Raw genomic sequence first — 21,332 nt, forward strand, 5'->3', positions numbered from 1 at the left:
AGCACCCAGGTGTGTGACACCCTGCACCCAGTGACCTCCTCGGCAGGGGCTTCTCCTGGAGGGGATCCCCCAATGCTGGTCTCCTGCTGCACCCCTGTAATTCTGCACAGTATCCCCCTCAGACACACTGATGTCTGAGGGGGATACTGTTCAGAATTACACGGGGGACACTTGTCTGTACTATCTGCAACATTCTGCAAAGTTCTCAGCTATTGCACTGAGCTGAATATTTTGCAGAATGTTTAGTAAATAGAATGTGATGACCTGTAAATGGAGGCTGCAGCTCCTGTCTGTAGTGTATGTAATGTCTGTACTGGGTGTCTGCAGTGTCTGCTGAGCTCTGCTGCTGGGAATGAGCTGCTCTGCAAAGGGGCTCAGTGTTACTTCTCAGTTTACACCACCTTCGGGCTGGAGTGTTTTTGCGCCCGTTTTTGCGTCTAAATAAAAAGTCGGAAGTGATGAATATCATTAGGCGCAACAAAACATCTGGATTTGTAGGCTAGGTGAGGGAAACCTGGTTATTTTTGCTGCACGGCTAGTTTGGCGTTTAATCGCAAAAATTGTGCGCTAGTGTGAAAAGGCGCAAAAACAACAGAAAAAACGAGTGATACATATGGCCCCAAGTTTTTAGTTTTAGACAGATTTTATAATATTTTTCTGAAATTATCAAATGCTTTAGCTCATAGGATCATAATTTAAGTATAGATAGTTAAAAATGGACAATATTTTCAATGTCATCTGTCATTACAAAGATATTGGTCCACTTGATGATAAACAATGGATTAACATTATGAACAATATGGAAACTATATCAGCGTCTGAAACTTTTAAGATAATTCAATTCAAGATAATATATAGATTGTACTTCTCTCCCCAAATGGTTAGTAATTTTACGAAATCTTAAAGATGACCAGTCACCTGAATAAACCCTCTAGGAGCACTTACTAAAGTAAGCAGCTCCCTAGCCCTACACTAGTAATAGCAGTGTTAAACTGCTAGCTTTATCAGAACATACCGATAAAGCTGGTGAACCCTACAGTACATAAACCTCAGAACGCTCGAGCAAGCTTACAGTGGTCCGACGTATTCATAAGGAGGTGGTCCGAGGAGGCGATGACTGCTGCTTGAAACCTGGCAGTCACCGCCAGCATATGGTGTGGAAGCTCTGTGGGAGAAGCAGAGGAGAAGGGAGCGCCTCGGACCGCCCCGTCATAACATGCAGTGTAGTGTTCACTAGCTTTATCGGTATGCTCCGATAATGCTAGCAATTTAATACTGCTGTAACTGGGCTATGGAGCTGCTTACTTTAGTAAGTGCTCCTAGAGGGTTTATTTGGGGTGACATGTCCTCTTTAAATGTAATGAAATAAATTTTGATTTTCTGCACATGATATGGAGTTGTAGGACAATATCAAAATATTGGGAACAGATCCATGTAGAAATTTGTAAAGGAATATAGTTGGATTTTATTCCATCTCCAGATGTCATGTTACTGGGTAATCCTCCTTGTATAAGAAGTACTATAAATCAAAAGAATTGGATAATCAGGGCATTGTTTATCACTAGATATATCATTATTTGAAAATGGAAATCTACTTTTCAACCTAATGTGAAAGAATGGGAAGACCAAATGGAGAGGGTGAAAAATTATGAAAAAAATAAATATATGGACCTAGGTAAAGAAATTAAATGGAAGAAAAGACGGTTGCTCCAGCAAGTAAGAAGAGATGGTAGGTTACTAAACACTGGCCGAGATGGGTGGGGGTGGGAGACCTTGTGAGGGGATACTATTATCTGTGATATATAATATAATGTATATTTAATGAAGAACAAATGATTTAAAAAAAGGAAGTCATCTGGTGGAGAGTTATAACATTTACTTATATAGTATGGCACCACCTGGTGTTTAAAATGCATGACAATATGTAACTCCTCCCCCTGAGCACTACTGATCAGCCAATGTAAACTGTTTTCTGTCCTTCTTGTCAGGAAAGGAGCAGAGTCTCTGCAGTAACATGGTAGTATAGCTGTGACAAATCCTTCAACAAACAGTGCAAACAGGGACAAGGGAAAGGGACAAAGATCATAACCTGCCGCCAGCTGCACAGATTAACGGCAGCAGAAATGATGAAACAGGCGTCATTCACACTGCAAACACAGCCTTGTAAACTGTTATGAAAATGCAGTGTAATCTACAGGCAGCACATTATAGAGCAGGATGAGTGGTGCTCACTGTACATAGTCTCTTACCTGAGGCAGATTTTTATAGAGCATGAGGAACTCTACAGTTTGTATGTATTGTCCTATCTACAAGAATCATGTTATACAGTGGCAGAAGCTGGGCAGATTGCATATGGTGTACATAATGTATGCAGCATGTTATTGAGCAGGATGAGCTGTTTGAGATTTTGCATAGAGTCCTATTAGCATTCTTTGCATATTAGATCAAGAGGACCTGAGTAGATAAATGTACACTTTCTACTATATTATACCACACTACAACTTGTCATCAATTCACATATAAATCTGTTTATGGGGGTAGGTCCAATGTATTATTGTGTAATAGTCACTGATTGGACCCCTCCCCTCCATTTCCTTCTCAACATATAAAGAACAAAGCTATAAATTAATAAATTACAAGTTATACTGCAACTTACCCAAAGCAATATACATTCTGCTCTGGTCCTTCTGCACTATAACAATCTATATTTTATCAGCCACGCCTGCTCTATAACATGCTGCCTGCAGATAGGATACTACTATACTATATAATATTTTATCAGCTCCTCCTGCTCTATAACATGCTGCCTAGACTCAGCTGTTCCTGCTCTATAACATACGACTTAGTGATGGGAAGTCCGGCTCTTCTTAGTGAGTTGGATCATTAGGATCCGCTCACTAAGAAGAGTCGGCATTTCTGGCTCCTGAATGGCTCCCTATTAAATATATAATAGGGAGCCTCAGTCCAGTCAGTCACCCCCTCTACTCCACTTTTAACCCAATTTCATTTCATATTTTAGAGCTATCTGCTCACTAAAGGGTTTTTTGTCTTTGTGCTGGCTTGTTCGCAACAACCCATCACTAATACCACTGCAGATAGGATACCATGCACAATCTGCTCAGCTCTGCCTCCTCTATAACATGCTGCTTGCAGATTTGACTGCATACATGGTACATGCACATGATCAGCTTTCATGCAGTCTTTCACGTCTATGAACCACCTGCCACCAAGTGCTTAGGGTCTCTGCAGCGCCACCACAGGACAAATAAAGGATTACACTGTGATTAAAAATAGCATAGCCAATGATCAACGGCCAATCTGGCAACCCAGGCCAATCACAGCCATGGCTTGTTTCCAGGGGCGTAAATTTTCCGGATTGGCTACTCACCCGCCAACCCAGCAATATGTCCAGGTCATGCTGATCATTAAAATCAGTGGACACAGATATGATAGGTCCTGATAAGTGAGAAGAATATTATTTGCAATATCTCTTGCTCAGTACCGATACAGTCTGCTATATACTGAAGTTAACCTTGAAGGTGTTGAAAATATCATATATTCAGAGAGTGATAGTAGCTTATGATATCATACCATGCGGCTATATAACATTATAACTCATACCATCAAGATTATTCTCCACAGTGCATTGTTCTCTATACTCTAGACTGAGCATATAATTGATCCAATTACCCAATAGTCTTTGCTGTCTTATCATTTAGAGATCATTTTAGTAACTGCATACTGGAAAAATAATGCAAAATCATTCTCTGAGATGTGCTCTGATGCACAAGACTGGGACAGCGATGGCAGTCCTGAAAGCTGATATGTGTCATTAACTTTCTAAGTACTGTTTGTGTAAAACCATACTGTTCAGAAAGTCACAAAAACCTCTGCAGTGTTCCCAGCACAAGACCACTACTGTGTAGCACCCTGCAATTAGCTATTTACTAAGCTGCGGCGGTCACATCTGACCCCATGTATGCTTAACCTAGGGATTTTAGTTAATGACACCCAGATGTGCAAAATGCACCCATTCTATACAAGCATATTCCTCTCTATTTCTAGACTTTCAGTAGACATAATTTTGACAGCAGCCATGCATATGATTGATGGTCGGAGCACGCTGGATGGAAAGGATGTAGTCATGGAGGTGTGAAATTAAAATAAACAAATGACCCATAGAAATGTTTTATCACCTCTTGAAGTTGTCCCTCAGCACCCTTGCACTGTTGCCTAATTCACCTGTGCTGAAGAAGTTAAATGGTAAAGATCAGAGTTGTCTCTCATCTCCCTCTCTAGAGAAGGTGAAATTCTCTGTTCACATCAATAGGGGATTAGCAAAGGTGATCTCCACAAGGAGAATTAATCCTTTCCTGACCAATGTCCACGGCCTCTAACCTAGCTATACCATTTCCCTATACTGTGCTGATGAGATATAATAACAGTGTTTACTACAGTTGTGTGTCTATTTCTTTTGGAAGAGATTAACTGGTTTGGCTTACTATCCTACATCTTGTCACTAGGCTTCTTGAAAATCGGAAATTGATGTAGAGGGATCTGCCTTATTTAGAGAGAACCCACCTTCTATCATTAAGCCCCTATAAAACCACCCACAGTGGCTTATTGGAGCCTTTGTAAGTCATCCTGAATGCTTTTATCGCTTACCAGAGTATGGTTTAAAAAAGTACTTTTATTTCTGGCTAAAGAAGCAGTCAAGGATGTGGGGCAGCTTGGCCACACAGTCCAGCTACCCCACCTCCTAACTGCTGTGTGCTCTGCCCACTCCACCTCCTGCCGGCAACTGGCACTTTCCAGCACATGCAAGGTGTGACAGTTTACCCTTTAAAGGACACCAGCAGGATGAAAGATTGTAAACCAAGTACACTGACAGACAAGTGTGTGCCCCCTCTAACAGGATCTGCTGTTCTTATTCCCTGGTTTTTAAGAAAAAAAAAGCTTTAAAAATTATGCAAATGAGTGGTAGGCTCATGTAGCTCTACAGGCATTGTTTTTCTTTGCTCACCCTGGAAAATGTATATTGTTATATACACTCACCGGCCACTTTATTAGGTACCCCTGTCCAACTGCTCGTTAACACTTAATTTCTAATCAGCCAATCACATGGCGGCAACTTAGTGCATTTAGGTATGTAGACATGGTCAAGACAATCTCCTGCAGTTTAAACAGAGCATCAGTATGGGGAAGAAAGGTGATTTGAGTGCCTTTGAACGTGGCATGGTTGTTGGTGCCAGAAGGGCTGGTCTGAGTATTTCAGAAACTGCTGATCTACTGGGATTTTCACGCACAACCATCTCTAGGGTTTACAGAGAATGGTCCGAAAAAGAAAAAACATCTAGTGAGCAGCAGTTCTGTGGGCGGAAATGCCTTATTGATGCCAGAGGTCAGAGGAGAATGGGCAGACTGGTTCGAGCTGATAGAAAGGCAACAGTGACTCAAATCGCCACCCGTTACAACCAAGGTAGGCAGAAGAGCATCTCTGAACGCACAGTACGTCGAACTTTGAGGCAGATGGGCTACAGCAGCAGAAGACCAGACCGGGTGCCACTCCTTTCAGCTAAGAACAGGAAACTGAGGCTACAATTTGCACAAGCTCATCGAAATTGGACAGTAGAAGATTGGAAAAACGTTGCCTGGTCTGATGAGTCTCGATTTCTGCTGCGACATTCGGATGGTAGGGTCAGAATTTGGCGTCAACAACATGAAAGCATAGATCCATCCTTCCTTGTATCAATGGTTCAGGCTGGTGGTGGTGGTGTCATGGTGTGGGGAATATTTTCTTGGCACTCTTTGGGCCCCTTGGTACCAATTGAGCATCGTTGCAACGCCACAGCCTACCTGAGTATTGTTGCTGACCATGTCCATCCCTTTATGACCACAATGTACCCAACATCTGATGGCTACTTTCAGCAGGATAATGCGCCATGTCATAAAGCTGGAATCATCTCAGACTGGTTTCTTGAACATGACAATGAGTTCACTGTACTCAAATGGCCCCCACAGTCACCAGATCTCAATCCAATAGAGCATCTTTGGGATGTGGTGGAACGGGAGATTCTCATCATGGATGTGCAGCCGACAAATCTGCGGCAACTGTGTGATGCCATCATGTCAATATGGACCAAAATCTCTGAGGAATGCTTCCAGCACCTTGTTGAATCTATGCCACGAAGAATTGAGGCAGTCCTAAAGGCAAAAGGGGGTCCAACCCGTTACTAGCATGGTGTACCTAATAAAGTGGCCGGTGAGTGTATATTATTGCTTACCCAGAATCCCCAGCACAAATATTTGGAGTTTGTATGCATAAAGATGAGGAGAATTAATTCTTTCCTGACCCAAGATTGGTAGACAAACTCTTGGTCATGATTGTGTGGACACAACTGCAATGTTATGGTGATGTGCTATCTAAGAGGAATGATGTATTAATAAAAAAAAGGTTACTTGTTATTTTGGTTCTTTAGGCTAAAGGACACACATGGTGAAAACACTGCTAGATTTCCATGTGAAGAACTTAGCAGCTTGTTTCCCTTAAAGCCAATGCATCAAAAACACCACAATCATCTCTGTTGGCTTTCCACAGCTTCCAGCATTGGAAAACCTACAGTGTGCATGTGCATGTGCTGTGCCAGTAGTGTACATGAAAGCGGGTTAGCCACAAGCTAGTTCATAACAGCTAACCCCCACCAGATTGTCCCATATGCCCCAGCCTTCCAAAGTTTTAGGTAGCTCTGCTACAAGCAGATTTCTATAAATAACCTTATTTGTAGTACAGTTTTCCAGAAATACAGCAAATGTTGATAAATCTAAAAAAAAGGGAATATTTATTAACTTATAACGCTCCAATTAAGAAAAATTGAGTTCTCAAGCTGTGAGAAAAATTAAAAAATACAACACAAAGCTATAACATAATGGCAGAGGGAAAATCGGCTTTCGACTACAAATTAAAAATTGTAATTAATATTTAATTTAAAAGCCTACATTTTGTCTTTGAGCTCTGTAATTACTTGATTAGAATATCATGAATATCAATCCGACATTTGCCGCTTTACTCATAGAACAATGGCGCATTCCAAACTTCTATTTATGAGATGGGTGATTTGTGATCATTGTTAGATATTAGCATCAGACAGTGGATTCCATTTATTTAGGACTCTGATGTGAATTAGTAACTGTTAGTCACATGTACTATTAGCGCTATTCCTCTCTCCTATTTATTATGTACTCTATCAATTTACAATAATTGTATAACCCCTTCCATTCCAGTCACTTTTATTTATTTCAGACTCTTCTTCCTACACAAGCAGATGGATATAATGGAAAAGGCTCAATGCACAGATTAATATTCTATAGGGAAAGAACAGGAGATAAGTAGCTGTCAAATATTGGAGCCTCTTATATAAGAAGATTGGATAGGATAAATCCAATCAGCCGATGCCCTGATAAAGGCCATTGCTTCAGAGTGTAGTAACCTAAATAGACAATACACTGGGGGGTTATCTATATAGTACAGGAGGCATATAAATAAGATGAGGGGTTAGTTTATTGGCAACTAGTTGCTATTAAATATGTATGTGCTGCTTTTGATACATTCACATCACTATATATATATATATATATATATATATATATATATATATATATACACAGTGTATAAGTTAGGAAGCTCCCAGCGTATATGCTGACTTATACTGGTAGACGGAGGCACAGTATACTGTGGAAAACAGAGGTCGGAAAGATGCAACAAGTTATATCTTTCCATCCTGCTCCCTCTTGCTGAGAGATGTACTTTAACGCTCAGCAGAGGCCTTGGAAGCAATGGGAATGGATGCAAAGTATTGCATCCATCCTTGGCCTCCACTGAGCGTACTCTCTATATAAGGACAGTGACACCAATAGGGGAAACATGGTGTACATAGGTAGAAGCCAATCAGTGGCTGCAGTCGATGTTCACTACTTCATTTGCTTTCAGGGGATATGTTTTGGCTTACTGTGGTAAGGGTAGTCAGGGATTCCCCCTGATGTATTGTTACAACAAAGGGCTGGGATATAAACCCAGCATGAGACATATCTATGTGATAAAATAGGTTGAAAGGTTCTGTTCACAGTCATCCAGTTACAAGATCCAAGTATCCATATTATTCTAGTAGTCAGATGCAGCATTCATACACAGTTCTTTTCTAACTTTTATGACCATTAAAGTTCCCAACAAGGACAAAGATTTTGGTAATCTACCAAGCGGTGCAGAAATAAAATGGCAAGGAAAGTATTATGTAACCAGGCAGATTTATCCTTCCAGGAGTCGTGGGAAAACACAGACAACAACATGTAGAGGTGCTATAATAGCCGCCACTTCCTGCTGTTACTTATGGATAAGGTAGAAAATATGCAGCAACCCTCAGATGGATAAATTATAGATACTGTCAGTCATCCCTAACCTTGTGGAGGGGGGTTGGCCAAGGGAAAATTTAAAAAAATTCTAGGACAATCAGTGCAACATTGGTTCCGACCCAAGTTTGGATCCAAACCAAAGAAATATAGACCTATAGTTAGTAAGCGTTATTAAAAAAAAGTTAAATTAGAATTAAGTATTAATATCTGGTGTTGGGTGGGAATAGAGTTTGGATTCCCCACTTGTCAGTAGTCGTTTTGGACAGCCGCTTTTTCCTCTGTCACAATGAATAGGAGTGTGTTATATAAGAGTGACTGCATTTCACATAATATAGTGGCATTTGCAATATGATTTCCTTCATTTCATAACAAGAATGTGGGGAAATGGGCAATGATTACATATATAAGGCTAAACAGCAGGTGTCTGGTAATATATTAGGGGAAGTTGGCTATTTGACATAACAATATATTGGGGCAGATTTACTTACCCGGTCCATTTGCGATCCAGCGGCGCGTTCTCTGCGCTGGATTCGGGTCCGACCGGGATTTATTAAGGCAGTTCCTCCAGTTCCACCAGGTGGCGCTGCTGCGCTGAAAAGCATCGGAACGCGCTGGAGTTCACCGGCTCGGGCTGAGTGAAGGTAAGTGCAAGTTCCGCGACCGATTTTTTGTTTTAAATGCGGCGGTTTTTCCGAATCCACCGTGTTTTCGTTCGGCCACGCCCACTCCACAGTCCGATCGCGTGCGCCAAAATCCCGGGGCAATTCAGGGGAAATCAGCGCAAATCAGAAATATTTGGGTAACACGTCGGGAAAATTGGGCCCTTAGTAAATGACCCCCATTGTGTTTTAGGTAAGTAAGGTGTTCATTTAGGATATTTCCTGAACTATGGAAATATTAAATGCAATCTACCTTCAAAATCAAACATGATAAACCATGGTTCAAGTATGTCTTCTTCTCCCCTCATGATCCATCAAAACTTCCCCCCTCCCTCTATATGCACAACAGCAGGGAAAGTTTCAGCAGCGCTCCTGCTTTGTGTAATAGCTGGAAGGGGCTACATCCAGAAGCTACAGCATATAGGGGTTCTGGTAACACCCCCTAGAGCCCTTTAGACTCATTAGCATACTTTCAAAAGTTGATTTAAGTTCCTTGATTTAAGAAGGAAGGAGGCCATTGATAACAAATATAACAAGATTATATCTATGGTGCTTGCTTTATGGTATAACCTATCATAGATCGGTCTGGCTAAGGCATCCCTGCCCTCCTCCGCTATATTCCCAGTTTTACTCTCAGTGGTAAGGTGCAAAAAGCAAAAAAAAGTTTTCCATGCTGTTTACCAGAAAATTCAGCTGGCATGCAACACATGATATATATCAGCTCACATTTTCCCTCTTCTAAATATTCATAATCCTGGTGTTTTCCAACGGCATAAAAAATTGGTGGCAGGGAGCGGGCTGGTTAAAAAAAATAAACATTTACTTACCTCCGTGGTCCCTCCTGACATCCTGTGTTGCCATCTCTCCGGTCAGTAGCCCCTGTAATCAAACAGAGGTGTGGAAGCCGTACTGCGTTTAGCTTACGTCCGGCAGCTTACGCCCAACTGTACCTGTTCCTAGCATTGCATCAGGTGGGACAGATGGGCGTGGCCGTCCACCCTGGCTGGCCGAAGGCTGAACACAGCGTGGCTTCCGTGCCCCTGTTTGTTTACATGGGGCACAGACTGGAGAGATTACAGATGGAAGGTAAGTAAATGTTTATTTTTTTTACCAGCCCCCTCCTGGATAACCCCTTTAAAGAAGTTAAGAAGTAAACCAGGTAATAAATAAAATGCAAAAGTTCTATAAACTAACAAAACGAAAACAAGCATTGCACAGATCCTGTGTCTTCATGATTCAGTACCGCTGCCCCCCTGTGTCCTTCCAGTCTCAGCATATAGACAGGAACATGTGACCCCTACAGCCAATAAGTGGGTTCAAATGTATTACTGGAATCACAAGTGATGGGAACCAATGATGCCAGATGTTGTGTGAGCAGTGTGGCCACTTATTCAGTGCAATGGCCACACTGATACAGCGCGAGCACCAGTCATGGATGCAGAAGAGAAATAAAAAGATTATTGATTTTTTCTGTCCATTATTTTTAACCTGAAAGACCATTTTAACTTTTTAGCTAATGTTGTTAAGGTTAGGGATTAGGGAATCCCTATTAAATTAATAGAGGCAGTCAGCATAGACAAATCCCTTTCTTTCTAAAGCATTATAAGGAGACTTGGATGTTCTCTTCTACCCCATGGTCCTTGTATACGACCTTGGTGCACATCTTACTGTAATTAATTTAATAAGAACAAAATAAGGTCACAAAATTAAAGGGGGTTGATCAGTTACAACAAGTAATAATCTATCAACTTGCTGATCGTTGGGGTCCCATAGGTGAGGTTACACCCCAAATATGTGGAGTTGCAGGTTGGACAGTCATGCAGTCACTGTCTATCGAACTGATGGAGATATCTGAGTCATGTGCTTGGTTACCTCCATCCACGCCATAGAGATGAATAAAAGAGTAGGGCACATGTGCCACCAGCCTCTCTCTTTATTTTGGGAACAACGGATCCCTACCGATCAGCAAAATTTTCTTTTTTATTTGAGCCGCTGGACAACCCCTATAAATATGACTTCAGGATTATATCTGTTGTGGAATGGAGTTCCCCGCCATCCACAACTGTATTTCTTCATAATTATGTTCCATTTCCTCCCATAATATCATTTTTATTTAAGTTTGTCCTAAAATGGCTCAGATTTATGTCTGCTAATATTCACCTATAATGTAATATCCTGGAATATCTGTCCAGATGAAGAAAACTAATTTTATTTAACCTTATGGTAGAGATTGAACTGTCTGGCTGAGTAGGTGCTTCATTAACTAATCTGCTCTTTAGATCCGAAATTAAATTAAGTCAGAGGACAAGTCCCGCTATCACACTACGCCTGAGTGGCTCTCGAGACTAGACCATTCCTTGCCTTCCATTTTCACCATTAATTTTTGGATGTGAAGGTCACCCATAAGTTTGAAGAAGAAATTGATGCTTCAAAGCAATCAATTACATGCTAAAAATGAAATGTTACTGCTCAGTGACCAATTTTTTACCAAATAAATTTAGAACTTAAACATTTTTATGTGAGTAAGTTCCACTAAAGTATCAGATATGATATCAGATATTCCTAAAGTTATCTTACAGAAGAAAGGGTGTCATAATTTTGGAAGCATTTTTCATTAATCTGGACTGTGGTAATTACCAGGTGAATCTCCTCCAAAAAAATAAATACTCCCCCATTTAAATATTCACAATTTTTAACTTGCGACGTTCTGAGTAATTTCTTATTATCTAATTTTCTTAATTTTATTGTCAATAGAGTGCATTTTATTCAGTTTACCGTACTTTAAATATTATTATTAATATTCCAAAATATTTATTAATTGTTAACCCCTTGACACCACAGCCCTTTTCTATTTTTGTTTTTCCATTTTTTTTATCTCCCTTGTTATCTGCAGGACAACGTTTCAGTATGATTTTCCCTGCAATTTACTGGGAAGCTGAAAAGAATTCCAAATGCAATCCAACTGACAAAAAAACACAGTTGTCTCATTTTTTATGGGCGTTGTTTTTTAGGTTTTTTACTATGCAGACTGAATGATTCATCATATTCTTTGGGTCACTATTATAATGACTGGTCAGTCTTTTGATTCTTTTTTATTCAAATATTTTTGAGCAGAAAAATGGCGATAACAAATTTATTTGGGACATTCAGCCTTTTTTTCATTACAGGTTCACCACATGGGATAATCATTTTTATATTTTGATAGATTGGACAATTTGGGACCCATGGATAACATGTGTATCATTAATGTTTATTTATTGACATATGAACTTTGCTTCTAGTGATTTTTTTTTACCTTTTTATTAATTTTTTTTACTATTTTGTCAGGCTCCTCGGGTGCTTGAACCCTAGGAGGTCTAATTGCTGATATTGTATTTGACTTGTATCTGTTAGGGTCTATTTTGGGTCTGAAATGCTCCCATCTAACATGACAATAGATTCATAGATGACAAGCATAATGGTGCTGCATCATACTATCACTGTATGCATCATTAAAGGGGTATTCCCATCTGAGAATTCAGATTTAATCCACTATAACTATTAATTGCATGTTATTAAACTTATTGTACTTAAGGGAAGGTAATTTCCTATAAATGTAGCCATGTTGTCCTTCGGAAACAAGATTGCTGCCCTTGGCTACGACCACCAACACACTCTTCCAGCAGTGGCAAGACATGCACTATTGAGCTATGCCCAACCACCACGATTCAGTGTTCATTTCCACAGGACAACTGCAGGGCATCCAGTAAATCCTGGACACGTCATATGCAAAAACAATTTGTTTCTATGTGCAATTTCTCCAGCAGTGGACAACTGGGAGTACATGGTTACTTTTGAGAGAAATTATCTTCACACAGATGCATATTTTTTTGATAACATCCAATTGAAGAAATGTATGTATATGGCAGAATAATTAAATGTCAAATCCCAGATGAGAATGCCCATTTAAGTTTTTATAAAGCTGAGTCATTAATCAGTTACATATTATATTTGTGTCTTATAATACGAATGCATTTAAAGAAGAGAAGGGTTTTCTAGTAAAACAAAGAATATGAAGTGATGAGCTGACCCTTTAAGATTTAAACTTTGATGAATTTTATAAGCCTGTTCAGTACCCGGGACCCCAACCTGGCACTGACAGTGGGAGTTAATGGTAAATTACTGTGGCACTGATTCAGGAAGCAAACATCCTCCACAAAATGGTGCACATGCGCACTGCGATCCTAAAGCCATCCTAAAGCTACTATTCACGTGTATGTGTATAGTAGAACATGTTAGGTAGTGGTGTAGCTGATGTCTGTGTCTCACACATGTTATAGCGGAACATGTCAGGTACTTGTGTATGCAGCATGTCAGACACTAGCAATGCTTTACTATACATTACACACAGACAGACAGGATGGGGAACAGGGGTGACATCACTTTCTCTCTCCATGTGACCATCCTCATTTACATAATAAAGAAAATATAATTTTACAATGATTAATATATGAATTGACTAGATAAAGGCTGGGATGGATCCCTGTGAGCTGCTCCAACAAGTAGTGGTGATAGGATTAGTTACAGTGATTTGATATTAATGAGCAATACCAAGGATAGGTAATCAATATCTGTAGCCAAGAAAACCCTTTTAACCTGCAGTATTAGCCGCTTACCACCACCCCTCTCCATAGAGAAATGTGGGGCACGGCGCTGTATTCCGGGGAAAGGTAGGATGTGCGCCCATTGCCAGCCTATGGAGGACAGATATCTGACGTATATACGTCGGCCGTATATACATCCCCCAATGGCTGTGTGAATGAGGCCCTATATAGTATAACTGCTGGAGTTGGATTTTCTTGAACCTATCTTCTTTTGGAATATTTTCTGTAAGCTATATGCATTATAAGAATCATTCTGTTACTTTCCAATTTTGCAATGCAGATCATGTACCATGTAAAAGCCCTTCCCTGTACAGTCTTTAATTTATTAATGCCCTTCAGGAGACGTGATCTGAACTGATCTGCACAGACTAGCAACGTGAATCCTTAGCAGTGATCTATACAGCGATGTCCCCACCTCTTCTTCAGTTGAAAGGATACCACCAGGAGGTATTGCAACAATCCCACGTTACAACACTCTGCACTTAGGAAAATAAACCAACAGCAAAAGGGTTCTGTCCTTGCCCTGCCTGCAAGCCTTTCAGGATGATAAAATATTGGAGATGATAAAACATGTCTAGAACAGTTACAAGCTCAAAGAACATTCTGTGAATCAGATTTAATGGGCAGCGCTTTTTAATGTACATATTTGCATTGCTGGCAGAGGTTTCAAGCTGCAGACATTAAAGTGGAAGTAAACATCTTTTAAGGCTAATACCTGGAGTGTGTGTGGCTATAGGTGTACAGGCAGCCCCTATGTTACGTACAAGATAGGTTCTATAGATTTGCTTTTAAGTTGAATTTGTATGTAAGTTGGAATTGGTATATTTTGTATATGTATTCCAGACCAATTATTTTATTTGGTCCCTGTAACAATTGGATTTAAAAAATTTTGGTTTGACTAGGGAACAAGGATTAACTATAAAGCTCCATTGCAGACGCCTTACAGTTGATAATTGCAGCCTGGGACTAACGTTTAGTAAATCACCATCATCCAGAGACCTTTACCATAAGCCACAGTGGACAGAGGCCTGTTTGTAACTAGGGGTCATCTGTAAGGCGGGTGTTCTTAAGTCGGGGACTGTCTGTATTGTGTCCTATTTTAATTCCAGTGGGGGGTAAGAAGGATTGATTTGTGAAAGTCTATATACCAAATTATATAGCAAGGTTTCTGCTGATTAGTGGGAGGGTGGCTGTCAGACCCCTTCAGATGTGAAACTGTCCTTCTATGGATAGGTAGTGAATCAAAAAAAATCGCAGAATTCCACTTAAACTACAAATATCCACATTCCCCATTTTAATTGTAAAAAAAATACTCTTTTAGATGTGTTATTTAGATTATTTAGATGCACTAAAAAGAAAACCTTGCTTTGTTCAATTTGGTAAAAAAAGACAATCTGAACTCCTCTCATTGTTCACATGTGCAAAGGACTTATATTGCAGATTACGTATAGTATATTGAAAAATTATATAATGTTTAATGATACAAAAAATAATATTTATGTACTGAAAGGGCAACACCCCTTTTAAACCTGGAATCATATAAACAGTCACAATAGGTCTATTGGAGTATTCTGCTACATTATATAGGAGTTGGACACTTTTGGAAGTAAAAAGTCCATCCATTGATTGAAAGGGTTTTCCCCCAAAAATTGTGGAATTGGTGACTGTCCATAACCTTAGAATATATAATATAAAGATGTGCCAGACTTCACAGCCAGTAAAATCCACTGTGATAAATGTGATACATTCAAGGCTGTCTGGTCTAAGTTTACACTGTCTATACAATACAGAGTGAATATGTGTTAATGGAGCTCAAGATTCTTTTATTGCTTAAAGCCTACGTCCATCTCCACTCACCTCTGGTGTTTAGTTCAGTTTCATCCACAGGAATAGTTTGCGACTTCTAGATCCAGGTGCACAAACAGTAGGGCCTACCCCTAATCACCAATCTGTCATGTGTCACTGATTATAGATGTTATTAAAATGAAGAAGTATTTTGTAGAAAACGTCTATTAAAACATTGCTGTCTTCAGTTGGGAATCTGTTCCTTACGGAATAGATATACTGGTTTGGTTTGTAAGCCTGCATTGTGCTATTAGGCAGGGGCGTAACAACATGGGTAGCAGCCATAGCAGCTGCTATGGGGTCCACGGTGTCAGGGGGCCCTGCCACCTGACCGACCCTAATAAAGAATGGAGGAAGTGCACTATTTCATACAGTTTGTTTATACTGTATTAGTGTGTTAATACTGTATATATGTGTATATATGGTATGTATATGCTGTATGTGCAATAATATGATGTACATTTACTTTATTTGTTTATTTGATGTGTATACTGTATATTGTATGTATAAGTGTATACATGTATATATTGGTGCATACATGTGTGTGCATGAGTGTATAAAGGTGTATTAATGCATATGATTGCAAAAACATGTGTGGATGAACAGATACCTATATTTTTTAAGGGATAAGGGGGCCCCATTCAGAAGTCTGCTTAGGGTCCCAGCCTATTAGGCTTCCTGTAACTCATGTTTGATGTTAAGGGGGCTGCATTACAAGGTAGCTAAGAGCCAATGTTTTACTAATCCCATCCTGGTGGGAGCATCAATAGCTCTAAGTCTCCACACGCCTACAATGCAGCCCTAAATGGCAAGTCACCGGAAGAAGAGCTCTAATTTGCTGACCCTTAATGTCTATTAAGGATTTGCCGTAGGTCATTGCCCAGCAATGCCCATTTATAGTATTACTGTTCTCTTAAGGGGAGAGGGATTTTGAGTACATGGGGTCTAATTACATATGCAACCTATGTAAACATTATTGGTAAACACTATGGGGCTTATTTACTAAGGGTCCCGCAGATTGCACTTTTGTCGGCTTTTAGAAATTTTCAGGATTTGGGCCACTGTGACAGCTATTTAGAAGGGGAGTGTTTTGCACGCCATCGGATTTTGGCGCAATTCTGCCAACTTTCAGTCCAATGGATTCGGACTGAGTGCGGGATTTAACTTTAAAATTGTGTCGCAAGACAATGTACTTACATACACCAGGAACAAGAAGGTGAAATCCAGTGAACCTGAGCAGGAAACCGGGCGCATGATCTATGTGAATCGCGCCAAAGTTCATTCTCGTTGGACAACGCAGAGTGGGGATTGCGCAGGACCGGGTAAGTAAATGAACCCCTAAGTACAAAAATGAACCTGGAGGGACATTCTGTGGGACTGACAGCTGTCAACTGCTGCAGACCAAAGAATGGGAAATCCACCAATGTCAATAACACAAATGAGTCATCCATCTTAGATTCCATAATATGTACAGCACTGCAGACCACTAAGGGTTAAAGACCCTGCCATTGTTGGGGTTTCCTGAATTTAGCTCTTAATTAATAGCTGTTAATTTGCTGAATAAGTTCATTGGGGGTTATTTATTATACGCCAGTGCTGCAGCTGTCCCCTTGCCAGCCCACTGCTCCAGCTTCCAGGCCAGCCACACCCTGCAGTGAACCTAGATGGCCACTATACTCAGGGTGGCGCTGTCTGCTTCTAGCTCCTTCCATTGTCTTTAATCCGCTGTAGCATCCCCTCAATCACCTGGTAATGACTGATCATATGGATACATAAATAATAAAGTATATAAAACCCTTTCACTATACAAGAAACTACCCAGTAAGGACTTATTTTGCATGAAAATGTAAATAGAATAAAGTACAAAAGGGAATGAACTATAATCTTTGACTACAGCGAAGCAAAATAGAAATACTTGTCCATGCGTCCCTCCCATGTATTACATCAATAAGTAAACACAGGGTCCATTCTGGTGTCAGAAGTCTGCAGATTTCTGTGGAAACAATTCATACTTGTAGCTGAAGGTCACATCTCATTGTACATCTTGTTCCCCGCATAGTGCACATGGGAATGCATGGGCCATTTAAGCTTACCAAAATAGATTTTATTATATTATGCAAGTAAAATTATGAAGAGAAAATGGACTGCATTATAATCAGCATCACAGAGGTCAGGAGAAACAATACACGTTTAGGAGGGGGTCTCACCTTTACAAGTGTAAATGAAGGCGGAAGGTAATAACGCTGCACATAATGCATGATATTATTTATAATGATAACGCTGGGACATCAGATATATAGTATTACCAGAATGAACACGGTAGAATTCATTCTATGGTCTTAATGAAAATCTAACATCAAAATCCATCACTTACTTATAGATATATGTTATCCATGGCCTCCTTCTTTCTAAAATCAATTTTTCAAATTATGTTAATGAGCCAGCGAGGCTCTGGTGGGTGTTTCCAGAGCCTGCCAGTGATGTCTTTTCACTGGTTGTTACAATGAGCAGAGCAGGTCTCTCCTCCCCCTGCACTTCCAGCTAAAGCTAGATTACACAGACAGAGGGGATATTTGTTCTGCTCATTGTAACAGCCTGTGAATATACAGCACTGAGGGGAACATCCACCACAGCCCCTCAGACTTTACTTTAGAAGGAGGGAGGCCATGAATAACAAATATAAGATTACCACAGTCACGGTGCCTGGATCTATAAGTAAGTGTCACTGGTTTATCAGGATGGATATTGACGGTAGTTTTCTTTTAAAGGACACCTGTCATCAGGTCTCTGCCACTAGTCCTGTCACTACTACCTGTTGGAGCAGCTCACAAGGATCCCATCCCAGCCTTTATCTAGTTATTTCATACATTAATCATTGTAAAATCATCTTTTCTTTATTATGTAAATTAGGCTGGTCACATGGTCAGAGGCAGTGATGTCACCCCTGTTACCCTCCCCTCTCCTCCCCCTGCTCATGTCTGTGTGTAATGTATAGTAAAGCATGACTAGTGTGTGTGCCGCATCTGCTGACATGCTGCATCCTCCTAATATACAGAGACACAGACATCAGCTACACATGTACCTGACATGTTCTGCTGTAACATGGCTGCATGGAGCTGCTGTATCTCTCCTAAACACACACACACATGCACACACAGGCTGCAGGGGGCGTGGCCACCAGCACCAGGAAGCACATCATTATACAGCCTCACATCATTATACAGGCTGTCAGTCATGCACTGGGGGTGTGGCTGTGCCTCCCACTCATGAATAAGCTGGACAGCTTGAATATGCTAATGCTTCATTGGACATTTCACAGGTCATTTGCATACAGCTTTAGGATCTCATTGCTTTGGTTTACAGGCATGTAGAGGGACAATGAAGGGATAGAGGCAATGCTCTCTAATGGCAGTTTATGAAAATATATTTAGTTTAGGGGGGTTATTTTGCATGACGGGTTCTCTTTAAGTAGAACTTACTATTAGATCATGGCACTGTGACTGTGGTAATTTTCTTATATTTGTTATCCATGGCCTCCTGCCTTCTAAAATCACCTTTTGCATTTATGCTGCTATGAGGTTACATCAGTCAGAGGGAGGGAGTTAGTGCTGTGGGAGCACAGGAGGAGGGTAAGGCAGTGTGATATCCTGTGAAAGTGCAGCACAAAGGAGTTCTGGCAACATCCCCAGGTGCCCTCTAGGCTCATAAACATAATTTTAAAAGTTGATTTTTGGAAGGACCCGTGGATAAAAATGTAAGAAGATTACCACGGTCACAGTGTCTGGATCTATGAGTAAGTGTCCTTGGGTTATATTGCTTGATTTTGGTGGTAGATTTGTTTAAAATTCATCAGCATAATACACATGCGCTATTAACCCAGTGAATAACAATAGGCAGAAGGGGGAATAGGCAGCAAGCATGGTTAAAGAGCTCCGGGGAGCCTGGCTCTGGTAACGCTGCCCCAAACTCTTCAGCCTAATTTACGTAAACGTAAAAGTGTTTTTTAATTGGTTTAGTAGTTTTTCGTTTTTAGTAGTAGTGCATGGAGAGGGCTCACGGGCTGAGCCCTCTCCATAGCCGGTAAGTCTTTGCTGCATATTTCGTTTTAACCCCATCATTACAATGTGCTGATAGCACATTGTAATGAATGAGGAAGAAAATCCCCATATACTGCCATACTGTAGTATGGCAGTATATGATAGGATAGATCAGACAACCTAGGGTTAAAGTACCCTAGGGAGTCTGAAAAATAGTATAAATAAAAATAAAAAAAAGTTAAAAAAAAAAAAATTATAATAAAAAACCCTAAAATTTCAAATCACCCCCCTTTCCCTAGAACTGACATAAATATAAATAAACAGTAAAAATCATAAACACATCAGGTATCGACGCGTCTGAAAATGCCCGATCTATCAAAATATGATAACGGTTTTTCAATGCGTTTAACCCCGTAACGGAAAATAGCGCCCAAAGTCGAAAATGGCACTTTTTTGCCATTTTGAAAAATCTAAAAAAATCTATAAAAAGTGATCAAAAGGTCGTACAGTCCTAAAAATGATATCATTGAACATATTATCAAATTTCGCAAAAAATGACATCACCCACAGCTCCGTACACCAAAGTATAAAAAAGTTATTAGCGCCAGAAGTTGGCAAAATCAAAAAAATTATTTTTGTACAGGAGGTTTTAATTTTTGTAAATGTATGAAAACATTATAAAACCTATACAAATTTGGTATCCCCTTAATCGTACCGACCCAAAGAATAAAGTAGACATGTCATTTGAGGCGCTCAGTGAAAGACGTAATATCCAAGCCCACAAGAAAATGGCGCAAATGCGTTTTTTCACCATTTTCTTTGCATTTGGAATTTTTTTCCCGCTTCCGAGTACATGGCATGGAATATTTAATACCATCACTATGAAGTGCAATTTGTTACGCAGAAACAAGCTGTCATACAGCTCTTTACGTGTAAAAATAAAAAAGTTATAGATTTTTGAAGGTGGGGAGTGAAAAATGGACATGAAATAACAGGAAAGGGCCCGGTCCTTAACCGTTTAAGACTGTCTGGTCCAACTTTGCACTTGTTCCATTTGCATAATTTTGGTACAATTTAAGCCACATACCTTTAAGTGTCTACAGACAATGAAAACCGTGTTGCAAGTGAATTAGGACAAGCACTGCATTAGGCCAGAGAGAGAAGGGTAGGTCTGCAGCAAGCTACAAATTGTCTGCGGCCAACCCGCAGTGGTTTATTCTAGCAGCAGAGTGGACAGGCATTCATACATGCATTCATCCATATGTTTCAGAAAGAAAGTATAGCAGAAATATATTTACACTGCTATTTTCTAATCTGCAGAATATTTTTACTGCTGCAGATTCAGGAAAGGTAAATGTAGTTTCTGGATATTTCACCGATTGTGAAATATGCCCCTTTGTATGTACAAAGTGTCGGACTGGCCCACCAAGGTACCAGAGAATCCTCCGGTGAGGTTCTAACTCAATTTAAGAACAAAAATGTGCAACAGGAGGCAACCCTATTTTAGACATCTAAAGTCCTTTTCCTTGGGATCGATGGAGGATTGGCCCCCAGAATAATATTATCTGATGGCCCCAAGAAGCCCCTGTCCTGCACTGACTGTACAATATACGATATATATGTGCGTGTGTAGAGGGCCCTGAAGGCATTCCAGGTTTGCTATTAGCCTTAATGATGATTTGCTCCAGTGCTGACCCTAACCCTTCTTATCTTATTAGTATTGTGTTTTATGAATAATAGTA

General features: G+C 40.1%; 1 protein-coding gene across 14 annotated transcripts in view; it reads right to left on the reverse strand.

Annotated features, from left to right (window-relative positions):
* MBNL1 (muscleblind like splicing regulator 1) overlaps window positions 1–21,332 on the reverse strand; it is a 134,674-nt gene that overhangs the window by 107,245 nt on the left and 6,097 nt on the right. The gene's annotated exons all lie outside the window — the stretch shown is intronic.

The sequence above is a fragment of the Engystomops pustulosus genome, chromosome 3 (genome assembly GCF_040894005.1).
Source record: "Engystomops pustulosus chromosome 3, aEngPut4.maternal, whole genome shotgun sequence".
NCBI classification, from domain to species: Eukaryota; Metazoa; Chordata; class Amphibia; order Anura; family Leptodactylidae; genus Engystomops; species Engystomops pustulosus.